Source organism: Diprion similis, chromosome 12 (assembly GCF_021155765.1).
Source record: "Diprion similis isolate iyDipSimi1 chromosome 12, iyDipSimi1.1, whole genome shotgun sequence".
In the NCBI taxonomy this organism is placed as follows: domain Eukaryota; kingdom Metazoa; phylum Arthropoda; class Insecta; order Hymenoptera; family Diprionidae; genus Diprion; species Diprion similis.
In genome coordinates, this window is record NC_060116.1 from 7,259,476 (window position 1) to 7,283,983 (window position 24,508).

General features: G+C 43.6%; 1 protein-coding gene across 11 annotated transcripts in view; it reads right to left on the reverse strand.

Annotated features, from left to right (window-relative positions):
• LOC124413265 overlaps positions 1–24,508 on the reverse strand; it is a 94,969-nt gene that overhangs the window by 57,003 nt on the left and 13,458 nt on the right. The gene's annotated exons all lie outside the window — the stretch shown is intronic.

A 24,508-nucleotide genomic window follows, 5' to 3' on the forward strand; every position in this document is an offset into this window, starting at 1 on the left:
GATTCATCGTCAGTGAATCGATGGTGATATATTATTTAGAGTCAGAGGTTTCGGCAGAGCCGGTATTTCTGTGCCCGTGTCAAGGTAAATAGTTAATCAACAGTGAGTCGGTGGGAATTGTCGAGGTGAGCTCGGTTGTTCGTTAGACATTGCCGAGGAGGATTACGCGTGTCGTAAGATGAGGCGAATAAGCTTGAAATTAGGTGTCACGGCGCCGCAAATGGTTAAGATTGTATCAGGAAAATCGACAGGGAATAGGACAAGGTGTAACATAACCGCAGTTTAACGTGGGTCCTTTGTAATTGTGATTAATGATGAATAAGGATTAGAAGTTCCGCGGGACAGCATAGCCAAGGAGCGTGTGGTCCGTAGGGTAGATCGTCATCCCTTATCCACGTGACAGTGTTAACCCTCCTGGATGTCGGACGAAGGAGATCTGAATCTATCACTCATCGCTTCTGCGTAGAATGACAGCCGCGTTTAAGTGCTTCAAAAAGTAAGGAAAGATGTCAATGCCCGGATTCTTCCTTGAAAAGGACACCGACCCTCGAACGGATAACTCCTTTCACTTTCTATACGTCCTCCGCTAAGTGAGATAGACCAACGTTTCAGGTGTCCTCACTGATAGACGAGTTTTAGCTGGAAAGTCTCGCGTCTGTTATCCAAGTTTCGTTTAACTCGAGAGTCACACATGCTGCAGATATTAGCGCAGGAATGCGCCCCGAATCTTGAAGGAATTTCGACTCTGTACGTAGGTTTGGAAACTTCGTCACCCCCTCTGTTAGTTACGTCATAATTTCCATGAGCTGATAGTTGCGCCGGATCCCACACTCACGTTGTTGGATTTTCTATGTGTACTAAAAGCGTTCTGAAATAGTCGCCAGAGAGGAATAAATGTAAATGTAAGGAAACGGTGTGAACGTTACTTCAACAGGTGAATGACGCGTGGAATACGTTTGAACCGAAATCATGTATCAAGTTGTTTTGTTCCTTTCACTTTCCGTAAATCACACTTTTCTAAGCTGTTGTAAATTTATGACTCGCAAGATCCTGGAAGTGTTTCAGGGGTTCCTAAATAAAAGCGGTAAAATCTTGAGTCCTCCAGGTATAGAGGAGTTGATTTTTCTTTTCATGCTTGGCGGTCGACCTCCTCGAGTCGTTTGTTCACGGACCAAATGATTCTTCGGTATAGCATTGCAGATATTGTACGTCATTAGGCGGTATGAAAAATAGCATGCCTTGCATTCTTAGTCTCACTTTTTTCATTCGTTTGGTTCGTTAAAGTGAAACTCGCCAGAAATTGAATTAGCATATTTCTACGGTAAACGAGACTCGCCGAAGAAGGGGGTCAATTTTCGTCAAATAATTCGTTTGCACCCCTGATGAAGTATAGATTTTTTCTTCTCGCTCAACAGAACCTTATCTGTCTCGTAGAGGTTATGGCTGCCCCTTATCTGTCCTCCCTTCCACTTAATCAAACGAGCGCGATGCGAGGTAAAAGTAACCGTGTATACCTATACCAGATTATATACCATGTACATAAGGTTATGTATATGCATACCTATACAGCTCTGTATCGCGAAAGAAACGAGAGCAGCACTAAGGTTAGTTCGGAGGGCTGAGCAAACGATAGAGAGGCTCTTTCGGCATTTTTTAAAAAGGATTCCAGCCGAGTATTTACCTCCCTTTTGCCTCATATCCCAGAAAAAATGGGATCAGCTCCGTTGCCTTCGGTAAACAATGATCAATGGATCCCGGGGACGACGGGATTTCGAGACCACTTCATACATGGTAAGACTCGCATCTGGTTGGACACCTGCGAATTTCGTCCAGGGTGGTTTCACCCCCGGATGATATAGGTCACGGCTACGGTACGTGGAACGAGGTATCGTATCCCAACTGCTGTATGTTTGAAACATTTTTCTCAAAAATCGAGTTACAGAGGGATTCTCTCAGCGAAAACTGTAACCTTCGGAGCGTGAAGGCGGGTGCGATATAAATAGGCGATTTTCCATTACACCGGACACGTGATGGAAATCTAATTTGAATGTTGAAGATTTAAAAAAAAATCAGCGAGTCCTGCAGTAGCGGCCAATGTTACGTAACAGCTAGTAACGAGCAACATTTTCGTGACGATATTAGAGTCGGGTATTGATTGAAGTGATTAGTCTCTCTCTCTCTCTCTTTCTCTTTTCTAAATTCTAATTCTAGTTCATTCTAATTCTTTTCAAACGTTATCAAAATATTGGTGTTCGCTGTGTTCACCAACACTAGAGTCCCTAAATGATAGTAAATTGAATAGTTCGAGTAGCGCGCACTTCTCCCTACTTCCGGTTACACATTTCCGTGACATTCACGAAATTGGTTCCACCAAATGCTATATATCGATGAAACAAATGTTACACATCAAAAAATATACTCAATCAATCTTCGTCATGAGAATTCGCCAAACGTATATAGTTGGCTTTATTTCGTTTAAAAATGCAACGAGTAAATTTGTTGCTGGGTTTGCTGTCTCTGTGAAAATAATCACATGAAATGATATTGAGTCAATATTACGTTTATTTTTCGTTATTCGACGTCGTTCTTGCCTTTTTTTATCTTTCTTGTCCTTCTCTCCTTTTCTTTTCGCTTCTTTCTTTTCCTTTGTTACTCACCGTACTAACACTGTAGTGACTAATTTACGTTAACTTTTAAGCCCTCCAGCTTTTATCCCTGATTTTTAATTTCTATTTCTAATCATGATTTTTGATGATCAATTTTGATTTTTGATTTTAATTCTTAATCTCTCATCTCTATTTTCATATACTGACTCTACTACACGGCCTTCTCTATTCCATTTCTCTTACTGTAGTACAATCTTAACTTCTCTTCACACCACAATGTACCTCTAACTTCGTAAAAGTGTCAGGGCCTCTTCTCTTTTCTTTTCTTGTTATTACATTAAGTTATTTTCTAAGTTTGTCACTCTGGTAGCAGCCTGTTTATACTCATTCATACTCATTTATACTTTGGGGCACCCACCCTGATGTAATGAAAACACGTTCTTCTGCTTCTTCTTCTTCTTCATCGTACCAGGTTTCGCCATAATTTGCATCGAGAAATAAAAATCGATCGCTGTTTAAACACCCGTTGGCGCAAGATAAGCAAGCCTTCCGTTGCCGGATATTTTTCGCCTCAATGCTGTCGAGTTGAATATTAAAATTCAGCTGCTTAACCGGGGATCGAAGAAAAGTAAATTCCTCGAGGATGGTTCTCAGATATGGAAATATTTCCTGCAGGCCCAGCGAACGGTAAAAATCGTGGCGTCTTTTAGCTTGCAGGACGATCAATGCTTTGAACCCTGCACGATATAATACATCCCATGCTATATCCAAACTTCAAAAATTTCCCGAAAGATTTCTCCAATGTGAAATATCCACTCGTCAAATAGAGTTACCGTTGACCGTCGGATATTATATTAAAACGGAGCGAGGTAGGAGTAGCAGTAAGTTTAGGTTATGGTTTAGGGTAAGGCTGTCGAGCTTGAGTCGAGTTAGGTTCGATTTATTGAAGGTATCGGACTAAAAATACAGAGCCAGGCTAAAGACTGGATTTGATTGAGTGAGAAGCCTCTCAGCTGTGCGGGGGCTTCGTGTTTTAAGTAGCTGTTAGACATGCACAGTGTGCTTGTAAGTACAGACATAACGGCGTTGATCAGGTGCGAAAAAGATCCGAGCATCTACATAGATTAAAATTCTCCACAGTTTGATAACTTTTAAAGCGTCCGAAAGGCAATTGGGAAAAGCTTCGCGTTATTTACCAAGTTTAAGCTATATTCAATCTTTTTCATTATAGCCTGAACAGCTTAGTCATCGCTAATTATTACTTCAATTTAAACACTGACGCGCAGAAGGTCCAAGTTTTACCCGCTCTACGGAAAGGATGTCACCTCACGTCCAGGTGCCTCTTATAAATTTAGCATGTGATTTTTCAAAATGGGATATCTCTTATCTATAGAGAAAATCTCTGTCGACTATTACAAATAGTAAAATAGTTTGCGGAATCTTACAAGGCTTTTTACAAGATATGACGTCATAGCTCGTATCTAACAGATGTAAGGGTTTCGTCTATATGTATTTTCTCCATGTTTTGTCCTCACGTGCTGGGAATATAGAACGGCGACGACGATAGATCGGCCGAAACAACGTCTGCGCCATGGGTTCATAAGGAGCCCTGAGAAACTGCGTGAATGTACAACGAGGGTGAGGGTGTGAATATTTTTCTTCGAAATGCCGTCTGCAGAGGTGGTGTGTGAATAATGCTGATCAATTTTTACGAATCTTGGACGTTGAAATAACGGAATAATAAAGCCGCCACTATATGTCCGGCATTCAAATAGTCTCGAGGAAATATGAGAAAACCAAGTTTGACAATTAATCAGGGGAAATTCATACTCCATCCCGCCAGTTATACCGCAACAAATTTAGTTAGGTCGAGGAGTGGTCCTAGCTAATGAAAAGTCCCTCTCTCAACTTTCACCGGTTCGTATTTGAACCCATGTTTGCTCCTCGGCCCCGTTACAGTCAGAATCTTGTTTGAAATGTGCCCAAGGCTCACGTTATATCAAAGAAAATTGTTCAAAGGATCTCATACGAAAATCACGTGTGTTCTTGGTTATGTCGAAATCATAATTATGAGCCCAACAAGCAAGCTTTTGTTAAATTCCACGTAACCACTCAGACAATATTTTTCTTTCTGCATAAACGAGCTCGCTTTTGTTGTTCTCTTGTACCTGGGGAAACAACGAGGCTGCGGCAATGTGAGCAAAAGCAACTAATATCCTCCTAAATATACAATCATGCGTCTACATCAATTTTACGATATGTACTTTCGTACGTTTCACGTAGGAGGGTCGTTCCAACGCGAGAAGACTTTCAAAATGCAGAGAGTTCTATTTTCATTCGAAAATTCGAATATCAGACTGAAATTACGTGGAGTGGCAAGTATTCTGCGAAACGTTTGGAGCTTCTACATCAGCTGAGAATATTTAATGCGTAATCTGTGATTAATTCATGAAAGTAAATGGGGTTTCAAATAAATCCAGACAGTCTAGAATCTCGCCTGACGATAAATTGATCAGAAGAATTTCTATCGTGCAACGACTGACCAAGCCGAAAGGGAGATAAAAAGATAAAAAGATAAAAAGAAATAAAAAAGAAGAACTGATCGTGGGTCCGAATGAAGCCTCGTAGTGATGATAAAGTTACTTCAACGACTGATTTCTGCCTAAAGCTCACCGAGCAATCAAAGGTTACAAAGAGACTGAGAGTATTCACGAATCTCTGTAAAACATGCTGCAAGCCGTTGGCATTTCCTGCGTTACAACAATTACGTCACGAGAAGCTACGGAGGTCATTAATATACGTCAGAGACGCATTTCGGACTGTCTGGCGCTGAGGACAACTGGAAATGAAAATTACAATCCTTGGCGAGGGCCACCGCGAGAACAACAGGGTTCTTCGTTGCTGTACAGAATGGAAATTACTCTGGAATACTCAGTGTGAGAAGATGAGTTAGCTAGTGAACCTCTGCGAGGTGACAGTTATTGTGACCTACATTTAGGTCGAAGGCAACCGGACTGCTAAGGTGGCACGGCACGGCCAGTCTGGAGTGAACTTAGAAGAGACGTCTCTTTAATCAATCCATGTTGTATCGATAATAATCCCGCCTGCGCGTTAATGTATTACGCCCTGCGTAATGATAGTCCCGCCGAAAACTTGAGAACTTGAATCTTCCCCAAGTAAGTATCCGATCGATTATCAGCCCAAGACAGCGAACTAAATTCGTGGCGACTCAACTTTGTTAAACAGTCAGTGATTTTCGGGGGTGAATTGAATCGGGGAAAATAGACAAGAGGCTGGGTGAAATTTTGTTGAAAAACGCTTTAGGGATTTACAAATATTATTCAGATCAAAGGTTCATCTTGAACTAACGTACACTAACAAGATTCAGCGAGAACCAGCTCGAGCTGGCGCAAGATGTAAGGGACGGAGTCAATACCTCTTTTCAGAAGCTCTCTGCTCCAAAGTGCAACTCAAAGTACTACGAACTTGGAGGTTGGCGCCACGCTCACAATTAAACTACACCAGAAAAGCCCCCCGCGTAGTATAAATCTTTGAATGAATGTTACTAGGGAGAAAGCCTGAGATTACTTCTCCAAGTTTTCTCGCCTAACGTAAATAGAGTCGGTGGCTTAATCCGTTGTATTAAGTAGAAAGATAAGCAGTGCATTCAAAGTTTGTTATATTGGATGTTCTGAAGCGTGGAACGACGGTTTTTTCCTACAGAAATATGTGTACGTGAAATATATTTTGATTAATTGCAAAGCTTCATCATCAATCCTAAGAGTAGGTACAACGTAGGCTGACTCACGGATTTTTAAGAGACGAGAGGTTCGTGTCGGTGAAAGCTGTGTGATCAGCGAATCTCTGTGAAAGTATCATCAATTTCATCTGTCACAACGGGATTACTTTTCGTTTTAATTCCGTCTATAAGTAATTAGTGCGAACGAAATCCGCGGTAAGCCCTTATATGAGCTTTTCTCAAATTACTTTGACATTCAATTCGTTCAGTGTAATATCAAATCCACTCCTTCAATCATGCTGTGGTTCCTTGGGATTTGCACCACGCGCAATGTTCGTGAAAGTAAAAAGGCTCTGATGCTGCGCATCGGGAATTGCCGTACAGGTCCACTGTTTTCACTCGATAGTAAAAAAAGCGCAAATCACCAATTCCTAGTCAGGCTCGAGAGTGAAGTTTGCGAGGTAATTCCACCGGCGCCCAACGGATTAAAACAACTGCCTCGATGTCTGTACGGACGTAACTCCCTCTTTCAGGTTGAACGAATCTCATTTGTGTTGTTGAAAATGAAGTCAGAAGCAAGATTGATCGTTGCGAAATCTTTCCAATACAATCAAATTTGTTTAACAAGAAAGAGATCGTGAATCCCCCTCAGCCCATCGGAAGATCAAACTTCGATTTCGGTTGTAAGGAGCCTCTAAAGGTTACTGACCAACTTTACCGACCGCTCGCTGCTGGTCGTATAGTCAACGGTTCTTTAGAAAATTGGCGAATTGAACGAGCTGCCTGGAAATTTGAAATTAAACGAGCTGCAGACCGAGCCGTGCAAGCGTAACAATTTTTTACTAAAAACTCTTTAACTTTATAAAAATATATATACAGAAAAAACTTGAACATTTTTCTTTTTCCACTAGACAAACCGCTGGATTTGATTTTTCTCACCCACCTACGGAGCCAACAGATGTGAATAGAATTCTTGGCACGCGTTTATAGATGTGACGATATAATGATTGACCGCCCGCAGGAGCCTGAAGAGCTAAGGACTAAATTGAAGATGGATTATGCTTAGGAGGGAGCATATAGACGTCGTTTGGTCGTTGTGGAGGATGATTGACTGGGCGGTGTTCTTCGGTAGGTATAATTAAACTCGATCGAGATTAATTCGAGCGACTAGCTTGTCTCAGAGGTGTCCGCAGCTCTGTTCGAAAGAATATAGTCAGCCGTCTGGGAAGATTTACGGTATTCCAGCCGACAGAAAGACAACCTCCGGTTTATTGCTCGGAAATACATTTCCCGGGGTCCCGCCTCTTGATATACCGTTCTATCCAACATTAGCGGGAACACGCAAGGTAACAAGACGGTAACAAGTCTCGCGCCGCGGGTGTTCCATAAAAGTAACAACCCCTGAAAGTAAGCCCAGGGTAGAGAAGAATTAATCTCCTAAAGGCAGTTGTGCGTATAAGCCTAGCCAGGCCCTTCCGATTTTAGGAACCTCGATTCTCTCACTATCTCCCAAAAGTTTTTGATACGAAACGACAGACGTCCGAACGTGGATGAGGCTTAAAACGAAAATGGCTCGTCATACGGACCAAGCGAGGTTCGGCTCCCTTATCGCGGTAGTCAGGGCTTGTTGTCTTAGATAGAAGACGTTAAAAGGTCTCGAAGGGCGTAACGGGCGTTAAATTTAACGAACCTGTTCCCGAAACGGGTAAACTCCGGCATAGTTGGAAACATGGATATCCGGATTTTCCATTAGTTGGCCAATTTACCCGTTGATCTTCGCCCAGCGTGTTATTCGTATTCTCAATATCCTTCCAGCTTTTTCTATACCATTGTCAACTCCTCAAACAATACTGGTCTAGGAGCACGAGCATCGCTGAGAAACCTGAGATGAATTCTTTTACTGGAATACTTTTCGTCAATCCAGCAGGACTTGAGGAATCGGCATTCCTTGTACCAATCCTTGGACATGTTCTCGTTCTTCAGACATCCCGTATCCTTGGAGAGACAAGGGGCGCTGCTGACTGCGATGTAGAGATTGTTGAATTGGGAAAATCACGAAGGGAACTTCACTCTTAAATTAATTGCGATGCGGTCAAACTGAATTGATTATGCGAGAATTATCAAAAGTGGACACGTTCGAGGATGGCTGTTCAATTTCTGGCCCGTCACAGTGGAACTACAATTAAGCCTTCATTTTTCTCTTCATTTCTCAGTGAATTTTTCCGAGGTGATTCAATTGCTTTTTGCCCATTTCTAGTAGTGACGATGGATTTATTAGATACTGCCTTCGTTTGCGGCGGTGAAGTGAAGATAAGTGAATAAAGTGCGAGGCATTCTTTCCAATAAAACCCATTTAGCCTTTAACCTGTGGTCACATCTCCAAGGCTGCTATACTCTCGAGATATAACGTTCACCGTGAGCATGTGATAATCAAAAACTTGGCCAGAGGCGACGGCGAATTCCCGAGTGTCCTATTGCGACACGTTTCCCGCATAACCGGCAGTTTGTCAGTGTGCTTTATTGCACTCTATTACGATTAATCCGGAGACCTTTGACCCCCTATTCGTCGGAACGAGTTACCTTTGTCTCATTGTCAGAAGCAGAAACGTTATACGAAGCAGGGAGATAAGGATGGTGCTCAGTGATTATGTTCTAGAGAAAAGGAGGACGATGTTCATAGTTAGTATCTGGTGACTTGAGGTTTGTGTCATTTGTATCATGAAGCGTGACGGCTTCATCAGCCTTTTTATCTGCGCGTCAATTTTCGGAGGAGTGTAACATACGGCATGGACTGCCTATCGAGGGCATATTACGTTCAATTTTCAAACTTCCATTTCGCATAGTATCGTGGGACCTAGGTTATAAATGATTAGAGCAATACAAGGATGCAATATCGTTGGAATCAAGAAAGTTGGCACACGTATGTAATTGGATTGTTCATTATTTATGAAGGAACTCTGCCGATGAGCTTCTTGAAGCCAGTAGATACTCGCCAAGGAATCATTCGTTGTGTACTCGGAAAAAAGATATTTGTTACGTTTTATTCACACAGCAAGTGGAATATCTCGTGGAATCATGATAGTAAATTTCGACACTTCTGCAGCACCTCGGGTTTAAAAGACTGCGAAATTAGGACTCAAGAGTGCTTTTCGAACTGGAGAAATCTACATGCTGAAAGGATTTACGTGCGCGAAAGATTTTCTCCCTACGACACCTGCAACGACAAATATATTCGGCCTCGAACTACATTACCGTCGCATTGTTCACAGTACTCCCCGGGCTTCCGACCTGGACAACGAAACTGAGAGACCGCAAGTGAAAGAGGGCCCCTAGACAAAGAGGTGAAACAGCGCCCGGGTAATTTTCTGCCAGTCTCAAATGGCGGAGTTTATTCACCGCACCAGAATCTCTCTACCTCTGGGTGTAGAGGTACAGCACTACACACATGCCTGTCTTATGCATATACGTTATCAGGATTTACATCCTCATTCTGCCATTGTAACATACATAAAAATGAACTTTTTCCAATGAAAAGGAAAAAGGAGAGGAAAAGAAGAAATGTCTTCTCAACACATTTCTTTGGCCAGAGTGACGTTGCGTGAGTCGTGGCGATGCCTATTAAAGGGAAAAATGTAGGCGTGAATCTCGGTGGTAATTAATTGATCGATACACCACGACCTGAGGCGGAAAGCGGGGAGAAATGAGACACGGCTTTGAAAACGAATCGGGAATCAATGAGTCCTGGTTCTGTTCTACAATGGTATTCGCGGTAGATCCTCTGAGGTTCGCTTTCGCGTTCGATATTCAACTCCCCTTTCCCTTTCTTTGGCACAATTTGTTGACCTAGGCAGAAATCGGCGTTCTTGAAAATTGCACCTGACACAGCACACCGAAGAGGGTTGAAATTCAGTTATCCTAGCGAATTGAACCACTTTAACAAATTCAGAGGGTCTTTTAGGGAATCGTTTGCCTCAGAGATTAAAATTGTAATCCAGAGTTTTGATAAAAATTTACTCGACTTTCAGCCAGTTGGTCGATCGGGCTTTAATATTCTAGCTGTACATTATTTTGGTTATAACGCTACGTAAATCATATTTCTCGACTGTCACTGCACAGCGGCGAGCTGTTACCCGAAACTTTTGCAGAAGCAGCAGACGGCGTGAAATGGAATTCATCTTGCTGGTTACAGATGCTGAAAATAGTGTGAAAGGTCATCCAGATGTAAACCCATCGCGTTTTCAACTTGAAATTAGTCGGAGTTTCTATCTTTCGCGTTCCAGTGAAATACTCACACCCCACTTTCTGTTGTCGTTACTTGTTGATAAATGGCGTTTAATTAACGATCGATCGAAGTTCGACTCTTTTGTATTTCGAAGTTACAGGGTCTTTCTAAGATTCTCGTATTACCTACTAATTACCCTCCAATGCAATCGGATACTTGGTAGTTTGCAAAAACATTGCTAGTCGATTTTGTTTTGTAAAAGAATCCAAGACTGTGTGCTGCTTGTTAGCTGTAATGACAGCGTTGGTAAGCTAATGGCAAGAAATACGAGACCATGTAAAACAGGTTGTTACAACACACGCCACTGCTTTGCCGAAAACAGGGAGCGAAGATTACTTTGAAAAGACGTGAGAGGAAATTTGCAAGTTGTGCAAAAAGCAATCGTAAGAACGGCGACGTCACCCTCCGGGTTTTCGAGGCAGGCGGTCCTAGTCAGCCAATAAAATATCGAACAAAGAAGATCAGCTTTTATCCATGAATGAAAAAATTTCACTTCGGAAACGGGAATATATACCGACGCACTCGGGTGACAAGGAATATTGCTGGTGTACACACAGCCTGCCTTCTGCTCCCTCTTTAATTCTGAATTATTTCCCAAGTAAAATATGCTTTTAATTTTCTCCCTTCGAATATCACGGCCGTGAATTTTCTTTCCGCATCGACTCGTGGATTTTTCAGCTTCGCCAATTACCTCGTAATACGTCAAGAGCCCAAACTTATGGTTCATTGTCGAAATTGACGACCCTTATCTGCGGCTTTGTCATTTTGAATTCAACCTTGGCGATATAAATACCAGTAATAGTGAAACGCTTTAGCCTCGTCGAATTCCATGTGGGATAAGTTATTCAGGACTGCAAATATCCAGCGATTATTTGCTCGAAGAACCCGAAGATGCTGGGGGTTACGGAAGAGATATTCCCAGCCCTCCATGAATGCTTCGGAGTCTTTGGAAATGCAATCGTTCAATTCTGTACGATTCGGGAGCCTTTCAAAATGCCCGGAAGAGGAGGGCTGCTATGTGCAGGTATATTCTGCGACCCAAGAAATGGCTCTTCGTTATAACTCTGTGATTTCAAACTTCTCCTAACTTAACAGATTGGCACGTGCTTCCTCCTCGCCTATAGTCAAGCGGTCCTTACTTACCCGGTGATTATGGCAAAGTTGAGGGCCAATGATCGCCTCATATTGAGTACTCGAACCAACCAACGTCCCTTGCCTAAATCGGGCTTACTTGACTTTAGGCATTCCACAAAACGTCTCGACAAATATATCCTAAGAATCTGGCGACAGGCCTATTCGTAAAGTCAGGGAAACTTCGGTTCAAATATCAAATTACCAACCATGGGTGAATTATCGGGCGAAATGCTTTTCATTGCTCTGATTTTGATATAAAAGAGATGAGTAAGAACGTAGCGAGGAGAAACATCGTTTGAATATAACTCTGGATGCACGTTGCGATATGACTGGGATGGATTATTATTCGTACGTCTGGATTCTCGTTTCACTGCATTTTCGCAGTGTTACATCGAATCGATTGTTATACAGTGTATGCTTGAAATATGAACTGTTTGAGCCTCGTGGTGTTCAACATGAGAGCAGAACCGACATGAAAACGGATATTGCAAAATGGCGACGGGTATACATATATGTATACCGATTTCATTCAATTTCCCGCCAGTGCAACGCTTCGCTAGTAGAATCTGAACAGGCGTATTTGCCAGATTGTAACGTTATCTCGACGTCTAGCGGTTGGCTTAGACCTTTGGAAATTTGTCACTGGTGATTCTATTTTATGGAAAGCACGTTTCAATGAATCCCCATTTCCCGTAGCTAGCAGTTAACGAACCAAAGAAGGTCGGTGTTGGAGTGGTCCCCAGAATTTCACGAATTCTCTCCACAGCTGAGACACCACGTTTCTTTTGTTGATTCTCTTTAATTACAAGATCGATGATAAACGGATTGAATCGTAAAAAGTGGGGAACATTCTACTCACGGCAAAATGATACCCGTAATGCCAAACTTAATTAGCACACTCAACCTCAAGCGATTTGATCAGGATTTCGCTGAAAATGAGATATCGGGTTTTACACACCCACTTTTGGAAAATACCTGTTAATTATGACATTTTTTTAATCTCTGAGTGTCTGCAAAGAAGTGTCAAATGAAATATTACGATTGATCTAGGAACATTAAAATCTCGACTCCTCGATTATGCGTAAGTCCTTACGAAATCAGCCAACCTTTTGAGAGTTGTAACGAGTGAAAACGTGTAAAACGTTGTTAACATCACCAGACAAACAACACGTCGAACGCAAGAAGAAAATTAAACATTTGGACAAATTACATCCAGTCGAATCACGGTGGCAAAACGGCTGGTAAAATTTCCCCTATAATTCACAGGACGTATGAGGAAATTGAGGAAAGGAACAGAATGTTCAATAGAAGGAACGACGAGTGCTTTTCCCACCGTGAGTTGTATTTTCGGTATAATTCGGACGCGTGTGGATACAGCTTGGTGTCGCATAGCTATGCTTCTCGGGTGCCGGTGCTGTGCATATATATGTTCGCAGCAAAGTTCTCACAGGTGCACACATACGACGGCATATACACCGGCACATAGACACGATGATGAGGAGGAAGAGGAAGAGGAGGAGGAGGGGAAAGCACGTTTACGAATACCACCACGTTGTACGCGCGCATACGACGTAAGGTCCGGGGTTCGAGACCGAGCTTTCACTGCCGGCGAGGATCAATATTCGGCAACCCTCCAAGCCCCAAAACTGTGACCGACTCTTTCTAGCCCCTGAAACCCTCCCTCTCTACCACAGCCTACGGTTTCAGCCCCTCTCGCTCTCGCTCTCGTCGTACAGAGAGGGACACCCTGTAGACGTGCAGGCTGGTATCTGTTTCTCCCCAAAGCCCTCCTTCTCCCCCATCTCCCTTCCCTACGTCTCTTCGCAGAGTGCTGCCAACCAGCGTCTTGCTTCCCGTGCCGTTTGAACGCCCGTATTGCTGTACAAATTTTCATTCACTCTCGTGCCTCTGTTAATAGGAGTCATGGCCGATTATTGATGTGAACTTGATATGTATGGTGACATTTTTGCGCTTCATTTCTTCGAAAATTTCTTCGCTACGCTCTGCCAAGACCAAGGTTATAGGGGTACGTCAGGATATAGAATTTTTTTTTACCGGCGTATTTTTTCACCTTCACAATTGCGGAATTATTGGTGACTTGGTAAGTTGACATAGAATACATCAAAGAATTTCGGTGTTCTATTAATGTAAATTTTTTATGAGAGAATTTTTTTGCTTTCCGGTAATGTAATTTCTCGCTGTTATAAAATTGTCAACGTATTTCTTTAAGCATATACATATCATAATATTATACGAACTTTTCGGCGAAGGAGGTGGACATTTTTTTTATCACTCGTACGAACTTTGACCGATGAGGTATAGGCTTTCTTATTCTTGTACGTTTTACCAACTTAAGGTTAAAGGTTGGCTTTAAGAGAAAGTTTGCGAAACGTTGGAATTTTTTGGAATTTCATTTTCGTTGTGAATAATTTAATACATTTGAAATTCAAAATCGATATATTCGTATAAGAATATATTTTCTTCTACAGCCTGTAACTTGTACGTTATCATACGGCAGAAATTTCTTCTCCCCTTGCTCAAGCGTAATTTGTAAAATATGAGTTTTTAATGGCCTGTTGGTTGAAATATCGTAATTCGAGGACTGTGCGATACTGCCGGAAAAAAGGCGCTAACAAAAACTCGCGTTTGTGAAATATCGGTATATACTGTAGAGGTCGATAAAGTATATACACGAAATTTCGAGATTCTCAACGCAGCGATAAATTGTTGCGATATTTTTTCAATCGTTGGATTACGCGAAGTAAAAGGAGGTGGAGCTGAAGCTTGATGCGAAAGCGTTCGATCAGGGTTCTTCGATCAGGGTGAAAGTTTCATTTGCCTCAATACGAGTCAAGGTAGCGTCGCTTAACTTTCTGTCGATCGGAGAGCTCTTCGTCTATTATCGATGCGTGCTTGGTCCGTGCGTTCGACGATACGTACGCAGTATATTTATCGATTCTCTTCCAGGGTGAGCCAACGGTGGGTAAAAATATACGGTACACGCTATTTGCAACGCGCAATTGTATTCCCAGCGTTGAACCCCAACGTTGTTTAGCCCATAATGGTTGGCAGAATTCGTAGGTCCTCGCACATCTGCGCGGCATTAATTTCCGCCTCCATTTTACCTGCCAATTGTGATTCCGAGTGAAATCAGCCTTAATACGATATATCCGACGGAGAGATCGATCCGATCAATTCTTGATGTGGATCCTTTGTGACCTTTCGTGTAGTTACACTGCGATTAACGCTGCAGAGGCGTATATCAGCCCACGATTGTAGTCCTCGTTGGGTCGTAAAATATCAATTTTGGTACGCTACACTGCGTCGTAAATAGCATAATTAATTACTGGCTCTAGCGCGAGGTCGACTTTGAACCCGTGTTTATAGACACACATGTGGATGAGGAGACATTAAGAAAAGTACCGGTACCGACAATGGCGCTGCCGGGTTGCTTTGTGCGGTTGGAAATTATGCCAATTCCAACTCGCTGATCGACAAACTCGATAAGGAAAGTGCGCCGGAAACGAGTACGCCGACTTCTAATTACCGGGAGTGTATAACCCGGAGTTATGTCAATTCTCATCCGTTCTAGTAGGCACCGATCGATAACGTCGGCTTGCAAGCATGATTGTTATTTTTCAATTCGGTACAGACATCAGCATAAACATTCCTAGAAATTAGCTCAACACGCGGCGATTTTTTCACTTTGAAACGTGCTAAGACCGTATTAAAGGAATGCAAACTAAGAAAAAATCGGGGGTGTATAGAAAGGTGAGGATAAATTTTGAGGGGTTCTGAGAGGGCGTCGAGGTCGAAGGTCGAATCCCCCTACAGGAAAGGAAACACGGAGCTGATTATCTGGATCGGAGACACGGGAGGGGGACGTTGTACGAGCACGTTTTCTGCATACGAACGCGTTTCAGTCAGCCTCCTGTTGATCGGCTCCCAGCGTTATTGGCGAGATCGAAAAGAATGAAATAAAATAAAGTGCCAAAGAAAAAAAAAAGGGAGAAAAATAAAGGGTCAGCCGCTCGAGCAAACTCCACGCGTTTTCCCCGCCGATCGGGCGGCAGGACATGTATCACGAGGTCCTCCTGGTGGTCCTTCGTGGCTACCAGGACCGAATGAAGACTGACTCAAAATTTATCGGCCGTTTGGTATCTCGGAAATTCCTAGCGCGTAGCCCTCGGACGTTTACCACGGTTTTTGGCTGGCGGAAGTAGAGCGAGGGAAGCTTTAAAGACCCCCCCCCCTCCTCGGACCACGAGTCAGAGGTCAACTTGTCACGCGCCAGCACTACTTCCTCTGGACTTTCGATAAGCCCGGCTTCAACTTATCCCTTGCCCTCTGTCTCCGGAATCATGTATTATAAGACAACCTGATTTCGGACGCTTTGCAATCCTCTTATATCGACCGGTTCGAACGGCCAGACAGGGACTGAGCAATGCGGATTCACGCGTCGCGTCATGGAAATGTTAAAGTTTTACGAAACCGTGAGGAATTTATATACAAAGCAATTGAACAAACTCGCGCGACTGTCGCCTTTCACTCCGCAGTGTCGTATCGTATCTTGATAATGCTGTGAGACATGTAGGTCGCAATCGAAGTTTTGCCATATACGCAGTAGTTTCCAGCGGACGATAAAGCGGCGTCTGAAATTTATTGCTTAAAAATACGAGCGCTGCTGCATGCATTTCCATTTCAGTTCCATATATACCATTTATGTGACACGGGGAAAAATATGCTCGAAGATGAGTGAAATTATTTTTTCCCGAATCGATCTGTGATATGGCACGCTGCTAGTTGTGCAGCGAAAGAGATTGATTGATTGATTGATTGATTGATATATATATTTAGCCCTGGGGGTTAACCCATTAAGAGCTTACGATATGATTACACAGAGATGATATTATACTTATAATATATAATATATTATAAAGAGAGAGAGAGAGAGAGAGAGAGAGAAAAGTACGCTTGTATTTATGCGAATATGCACAAGTCTCACGGGAGGATTTCGATCGGGTGAACGGTATCGTACCTACAATGGCATCAGGGGTGAGTGTAAGCTGGGTGGTTTTCAAACGCGGAACGGAAGCCAATCGAACCACAAGAAGGATTTATGGTTCTGGTTAGCCAGGTCTTTAGTCAACGGCAGGAAGCATGTCGCATGGCGCAGGACCGAGTGTCTTATCTTGAAACTTGTTGAACTGGTGAGAACGGTACTAAACGGTTCTTGCTCTTTGCGGTGGCGTGATGCGGTCGCCAACTTTCCGCGTTGTGTTTGCCAAGACACCTTATTCAACTCAAACACACTCTCCGACCTTTATCTAATGTCCTGCTTAAATATTTTCCCAAAAACACTCAAGGCTCAGCATTTCATGAATGACTACTCGCCTTAAACTCAATTTATTACTTATTCTGTCTCTGGAGAATAAGGAATGCTGAGTAACGATGCCTAAATTTTCACAACAATCACTGCGCACGCTAATTTCGCATATCATATTCGATGGATGAATAAAAAGAAAAAGAGACTGTATGATCGGGGCAATGCTTGAAATGAACGAAGCACTCCGGTATTTCGATATACACAGGAATTTCTTTGTATAACATGTGCTTTTTCGCATCGGCCATTTCCGAATCACCATTCAAGTGATTGATGTTCATTGCAACAAGAGCTACACGCCACGTATCCGCGTACGAACATTCATTGCATACATACTGAGCATATTTTTTTCATATCCGCGGTCACTGGTTCGTTGAAAGCACATGCAGACTCCGAAGTAAAAACCTCAACGGTCCAAACGGAATATTACTGGACACTGAGGCCTGACACTCTAAACTTGTATCGCCATCGCCAGCCCTAGGCACTGGGGATTATGGACAAGAAGGATAGTGGCTTAAATCCCATCCAAGCAAAACCGTCTAAAGTCAACGAAGTGGGTCCCACTAATTACTTAATTTAGTGTAAGGGGTGCCAGCCGAAGCGGACGAGACTTTGAACCACGGTCGTGTGGGTGGGTCAAAGCGAGACAGAATCTTCCACTGTTGCCAGTGATGTTTGCCTGCGAGTTAACCGGTTTCATCAAATTAGTCAAAAATCGTGGATAAAGGGAAGCCGAACATAAAACGAATGCCATATAATGTCTCGTCTCTGCCTTGACCTAAAACCGAGAATCCACGTTATATCGAAAACCGTTTATGACTCGGATGAAAGGGCGTAACCTTATTTAGAAACGGGCCGTGACCACCTGGACTTGAGCCGATTACGTCTGGCCGCTTTGGTAATCCACCAACAAAGTCAAATGTTGGTTTAGATTGTCCCCCAAAATGCATTTGGAACTAGGTCAGGAAGATTCGCTACAAATTTCAGATACAAAGGTCGTTGGCTTCGGGGCGAGTTTCTAAAAGCACTTTGCCACCACTTATGCTTAACTATGCAAGGGGGTAAGGTGTCGGAGCGTCTCACGTTCGGAAACATAAAACTTGTACTGTGGCTCTCCGTTTGTTCTGGGTCGCTTAATACTCACCCCGATTGACCAGTCTGTTTTGGGTGACTTGTAACGTAACCGTAGTCTGTGGTTCGTTAGCGACATATTTCGTTTTAACTAGAACGGGCTTGCTGGTATAACATAAAAATATCAGAAGTAAGTAACGTCGACTGACCTCGGCTGCATTATAATCTTAAAAAATATTATTCGGCTTGAAGTTTCGTTGTAATATAACCTTGGTAAAGTTCAAGGTATACCATTAAACTGAATTGGATGGGGTAAGATTTTTGAACAGTTTTGTTTGCGACCTGGATCGATAAAGAATTTTTCACTCAATGGCGGACGAACGACTCTGGTTGCCTGTATCTATAGTTTCAGGTAGGTAGTTCAATTCGATTTAACTGGCAGCAGATCTTTAGTCGATATACTTGGCTTTTATATGTATTTACGCTGGCCTCTTTCTCGAGAACGACAATTCTCACTCAGCGAATGTTTTCAGGCGGAAACTGCGGATCGATACGTCTACGAGCCACTGATTTATAACCCAGTTCCGTATGAAAACGAGCTCGTAAACACGTTGCTCGTTCAATTTTCTGAATATACAAAATCTGCACGGCTGCTCGCGCAACCTCGGAAAGGGTATCGGTTCTGGGATGTCCGAGAGAATAATTGGCTCTTGAAATTTGGAGGATCAAGGGTATCGAATAAGACAGTTTCGAACAACGTGGGCATAATTTCCGATGCGTTAGATTCTAAGTTGCAATCATGCGACCGTATCGACGATTCAATTAACGTCGGAACATAATTTCCTCCGATCATTACGGCAATATTGATGATCGAATTCGGTTTGACAATGAGATATCTTGATCGTTATCCGCGGCAGGTTGCCCGTGAGTTCCTCATCACCTGGCAAAATATTCTTTTGTGCACGATAGCGATGATAGAAGAGCTTTACGCGAGGCGTGGACGCAGCGCAGCCCCAAGTGGTGGCGTAGAAAAACTCACCCTATAACTGGGAGCACTTTCGGGGTAGCTCGGGTTTCGGAATAATACCCGTCTGACTGGCAGGTTGCGGGCTGTGCGATGCCTGACATACGACGTGTGACAGCCAACGTGTGATAACTAGCGAGGTACGATTGGCGCTTGCTTTTTCGTTTGCTTTTTAGACCCAGCCACAGAAATGCTGGTCACAATCAATGACCGAAGATCTCGGTGGTTCAACGATTTTCGCATAAATACCTTCACGTTCTATGAACCACTTTCGGAGAACTGAAACGCATGGAAATTATTGTAAAAACTGGTATCCCTCCTAATCGTTCCACGAGGAACGAGGCTGCACATGGACTGAACGCGTAAATCGGAATTCAGGTTAGAATCAAAGGTTGTGACAATTTAATATCCCTTACCCGAAGTGGATATCTGCTGTTAAATTTAAGTGAAACTCGATGGATGAATTATACCTACAATTAAATGTCGTCCTGATAATCGTCAGAGCGCCCCAAAGTTGTATGAAAATTTCATTCGCGTGCGGAGTGCAAAGTTTCACTTCCCTCCTCCTTGTCTCTGTTACCCACCCCTTTCATGCAGCGAAAGAGGGGCAAGAATATGAGCCTCGAGTTGCAAAAGGGATCGTGCTTCGAGGGATAAGAAGGTAAAGGTCGAAGCGAGGGGAGCCTAGCTGAGTAAATTCAAGTTTCCGTTCAAATCACGTGACCGGAAATTTTTCAAAAGATCATCCCTACCCGGAAGCCTTTGCCATTGGACTAACCAGGACGTGTTTACCTTCCACATCTTCTCTCGAGGCACGGAGTTCAAGGGAAGACCAAAGACCCGGTCATCCTATCCATATATGTATCACACGTGGATCGTCCATGACGTGTTTTGCAGGTGACCGGTTAGGTCGAGAGTGCAGCGCACGTATCCTCTTCAGAGCTTCGAAGTTTCCGTGATCTCACCTGATTTGAGTAGTGAGAGGGTGAAATTGCACACCGCAGAAAGCACGATTGATCGGAGACGCGTAAACTAATCGCGTAATCGCGGTCGGGTGACGATTTGATAATGAGCCACGTCGACGGGAAAAAACAGTTCGGGACTCGGAGGGACCAAACTGACAATGAACGGAGGAATTCGGCGTTAGCCGAAATGCTTTGACACAGCGATCGATCGCGGTAACAAGATTGTTACCTCGTCCGCCGAATAGAGTTCCTCGCATTGCCATCAGAGCCTAGCTAAACGACTAAAAGGGGGTGAATTTCTCAAGGGCGTTGGTATACATGTGCCGTTTCATCCCGGCTCATTTTCATGCAAGAGAAAAGCGCAGCAGCGTCAACCCCGACACGGTTATACATACTTAGGTATGCGGAATTGGAATCGCAGCCTGTAAAGGCGGGGGCGGCTCTGCTTTTCTTCTTTTCAACACTCTCCTCGGGATAAACTGGAAACTCTTACGACCCTGCGCAGCGATCCTGTAGAGTGGCGAAGGCGGGAACCCGTCGTTAACAAAGTTATCCGGTATAAATTCCTTTCTGGGAAATAATTAAGCCCAGCATTCACCTTCTGAATTTCTCATTTTCGCGCTCGCTGGCTCGGATCCTGCCGGTCCTGCAGCCCTTGAGTGAGGACCATCATCTTCGGCCTGACAGGCCCCATTGCCAGTCCTAAGTATCCACGGGACTGAGTTATGCGGAACGAACACTTTACATATACAAACAATTTTCGACCCACCGTCGACTGAGTTACAAGGACCTAAAAATGAGGCAGGGCCACAACCCTTCGCTTCACCAGGAAGTGCGCCTCCTCGCTCGACTGTCGCTGCTATGTTATTTCTATTGGAAAAATAAACGCAAAACGACGGATATTTTATTGTTCAGCACCTGCTGCCCGCTCGAGAGGTCTGGTTATTTCCAATATTTTCCACACTCATCGTTATTTTGCAAAAAGGTAGATCGTTAAAACAACGCGAAGTTGGTGAGAATAAAATGGCAATGTAAAAAATAAACAAGGTAAAAGAAAAAGCTTCTTACAATTACTCCATGTGCTATCGTTTTTCTTCAATTTGAGAAGCTATGTCAATGACTTAATATTGTTTTTCAATTTCCATCTTATTTCAGGGATATATGCTACGTGATCACCGCGCTATTTTTCCAAGGAATAAAGAGTACGACGAGCTTACCGACGTTCGTACAGTCGAAGGTTGATCTCGATACCTTATCAGTCGTCTGGCAATTAATTCGAGAGAATTATTTGCCAAGGGAGGTTGATCCCAGTAGCAATTTGCTATCGTGGCCACGTCGTATCGCCCCTTTAACTCACAACGGAAGAGCAAGAATCCAGTCGATTCCAGCCGGCTTCCGTTGTTACAACTGACCTGGCAATCTGCACCAGTTCGTCGAACTGATCGGATATCGGCAGCCAGTGGTGTGGGTGACAATGCATTTCCTGCAGCGGTCTTTCGGCAATGGAAGAGGGTCATCGGGCAGCCCTGTCGATGGTTTTTCATCAATTTACGGAGACGTCCATAATTAGCATGTGATTATTTTTGCACCCAGTCTTTTTTTCGCGGTATTGATTACGGAAAAAATACATGGAACAGTTCAAAACGTGCAAACGTGACCGACGGTAGCAGTGAGATTTCTATATCACGAAGAATCCCGGTGATGCGGTGGAATTTTTTGCGTCTCGAATAAGATCCGGAGACGACTCAGCCAATTTTTGCGAACAATGCGTGACTGATCTTCCGCTCTTATTGCGTTCCTTTAATCCTACGTAGCCCGATGAATTCTTATCTTTCAGCTTCGAAGACCGCGTTAATATCGCTCAATGACCTGCTGCAGGGATGAACGTTCCTTGATGATTCTTCCAAAGCTGGATAAAGATCGTCGATCACTGCTAGTAATATTTCTATACGGTATTACTTTGCCAGTGGATATAAAAAATCATGCCAGGTTCGAATAGAATTAATTTTCAGATTACCGGACAATCAATTACCTTGCATCGATGTCTTACGTAAAACCAGCTGTTCTGTTAATTACTTTTAAGTCACTTGCAGAAGTAGAACGTAATGATAACGAGGCAATTATTCTTATTCGTATAAATTGCGGTAAGATTCTGACAGCCCTCAGGTTACGGATGCGCCTATTTAACGCGGCGAGATCGATACTCAGTAGGTGATTGCATGGTATTTACGAAACCCAGATGGGCAGATGGTGACGTCATGCACCACTACCATCAAGTGCAGGTTGACCGGACTTGCGATAAATTGCAAGTCGCACTCTTGAAAATATCGAGGCTCGGATAGCCGGGAGTCCAGAGGTTCGTCAGCAGAGAATCCCACCCTCTATTTACAGTATCCAGCTCTCCAGGCCCTCGGAGACGCTGTAGCAGCCTCTTCTATCCTCCAAGGGTCTCCCAGCAACAAAAACTGTGGCTCTGAGTACCAGAAGCCCCTCTCCTCGGACTCTCTCTTACCCTCGACTTTCTTAGTTGCTATTTCTCTCCCGCTTCGACCTCGAGGACGACCTTCTCCACCCCGTTTTTCCGAATGAAATCCGGCCGGGCTCTTTCCGCGTAGGAATAGCTGAATCTCGGTAGACCAACAAAAGTTTGAGACTCCTAGGCGCCTGTCTTAATTTTCATCAAACCCTCGAGGAAGGTCGATTCGACCTTGTCCCGGGGAGGTTTCCCCCCTCCCACGAACGTAGTTCTGCGTCCCGGATTTTCAATCCTTCTTACATACGCCGTCATTCCCGCGCTGCACGGGGCGCGTCAGCTTTTATTCCCAGGAGAAAAGTGGTTTGGGATTCCTCGCGGCGACGGCGTTGTGCGAACTCCAGGAAAGGTGAAAGCCCTGCCACCACTCAACGCCAGGAGGCAAAAAACTGGGATAAAGAGTAAAAAAAGAAAGAGGAAAAATAATCTTTCGACTTCTGAAACCCGGCTGCATTCCAATACGCCGATGCTATTTCGGTACCAACGCTTCCCCGGAGGCACGAATACGCGAAATGAATTTCCGATAACTCATTGAGGGTGGCGACACTCCGCCGGCATCGGGTAAACATAATCCTAACTGTCGGATGAAGGGTGGAAAGCCGTAGTGTCCGTCGTGGGTATAGTCGAACTGGGGCGAAATCAATTCGGTCGTTTTGCGACTCGTAAGCAATCGCCAAGACAAATGGCTACGATCCCCAATTTTGCCTCGACCCCATTTACAGTTTGCCGAACCTTATCCGCTAATTACAAAGCGTTTTGAACTCCATCGTTTGCCCGTGATAAAGTCGATAAAATCATTACGCCACCTCTTTAAATTCGAGTTAACTCGCGTCAAATTTATAGCCGCGATAGATGGAACAGGTTTCAGTATTATACTTAGCGACAAGATTGCGTAAAATCAAGCTCAAACGGGACGCTATTGACGAAGGCCTTGAGCTGATCCGATCGGGTTAATCAAGGCTCAAGACTCAATAGAAGGACGTGACACGCACTAAGTTCAGGAATTCCGAGGGTATATCAACAACGTGGTGCCAGGGTTCCACCATGACTTGAGCGCGACTCGATATGGTGAACACGTAACTTATTGCCGTTATTATATTATCATCTTATCGTCTTCCATCCCGAGTCGTTACCGAAGTCGAGGAAACAGAAGAGGGTGGATATAAGACACGTACACACTTCGGTGGAGTTTTCTGTGCGGGAGTCGAGGCACAATTAAATGGATATTCCACTCCAGCACGCACTCAGCTGCTCTGCGCAATTTTTCTGTCGCAACTCACATGGCCTTAGTCGCAAAGGAGCAGAGTTGGTTCAAAAACTTGTAATAGATATAATTTCAACCAGCTGAGTCACCGTGTAATGAAACAGAGGTGTTTTGCTGTCGTTGGGAACTGGTGGAATTTTCGAAAATTCAATATCCACCCTTCCACCTCAATGTAATGAGTTATTACAACCATCCGGTACACGTAATTAAAAATTCATGACCAGCGAAAATTGATGAGCCTGATGACTGAACAGCTGAATAGCTGATGTTCGTTGCTAGAATGAAACTTTGGCCGGCAAAAGTGCAGGTGAAGAAATAACGGAATTGACGAGTTCCTAATTTATTAACAGAGAAGTTAGTAAGATTGTTTTAGTACCATGCATTACGTAAGCATTTCCTCTACCACGTTGAGGTATAATGAATAAAATTGATTGTAGGAAGTTTCACCGAGATAGAATTGCAGCGTTGTAAATGAACCAGCTGCACAGGTAGGTTCTTATACCTTCA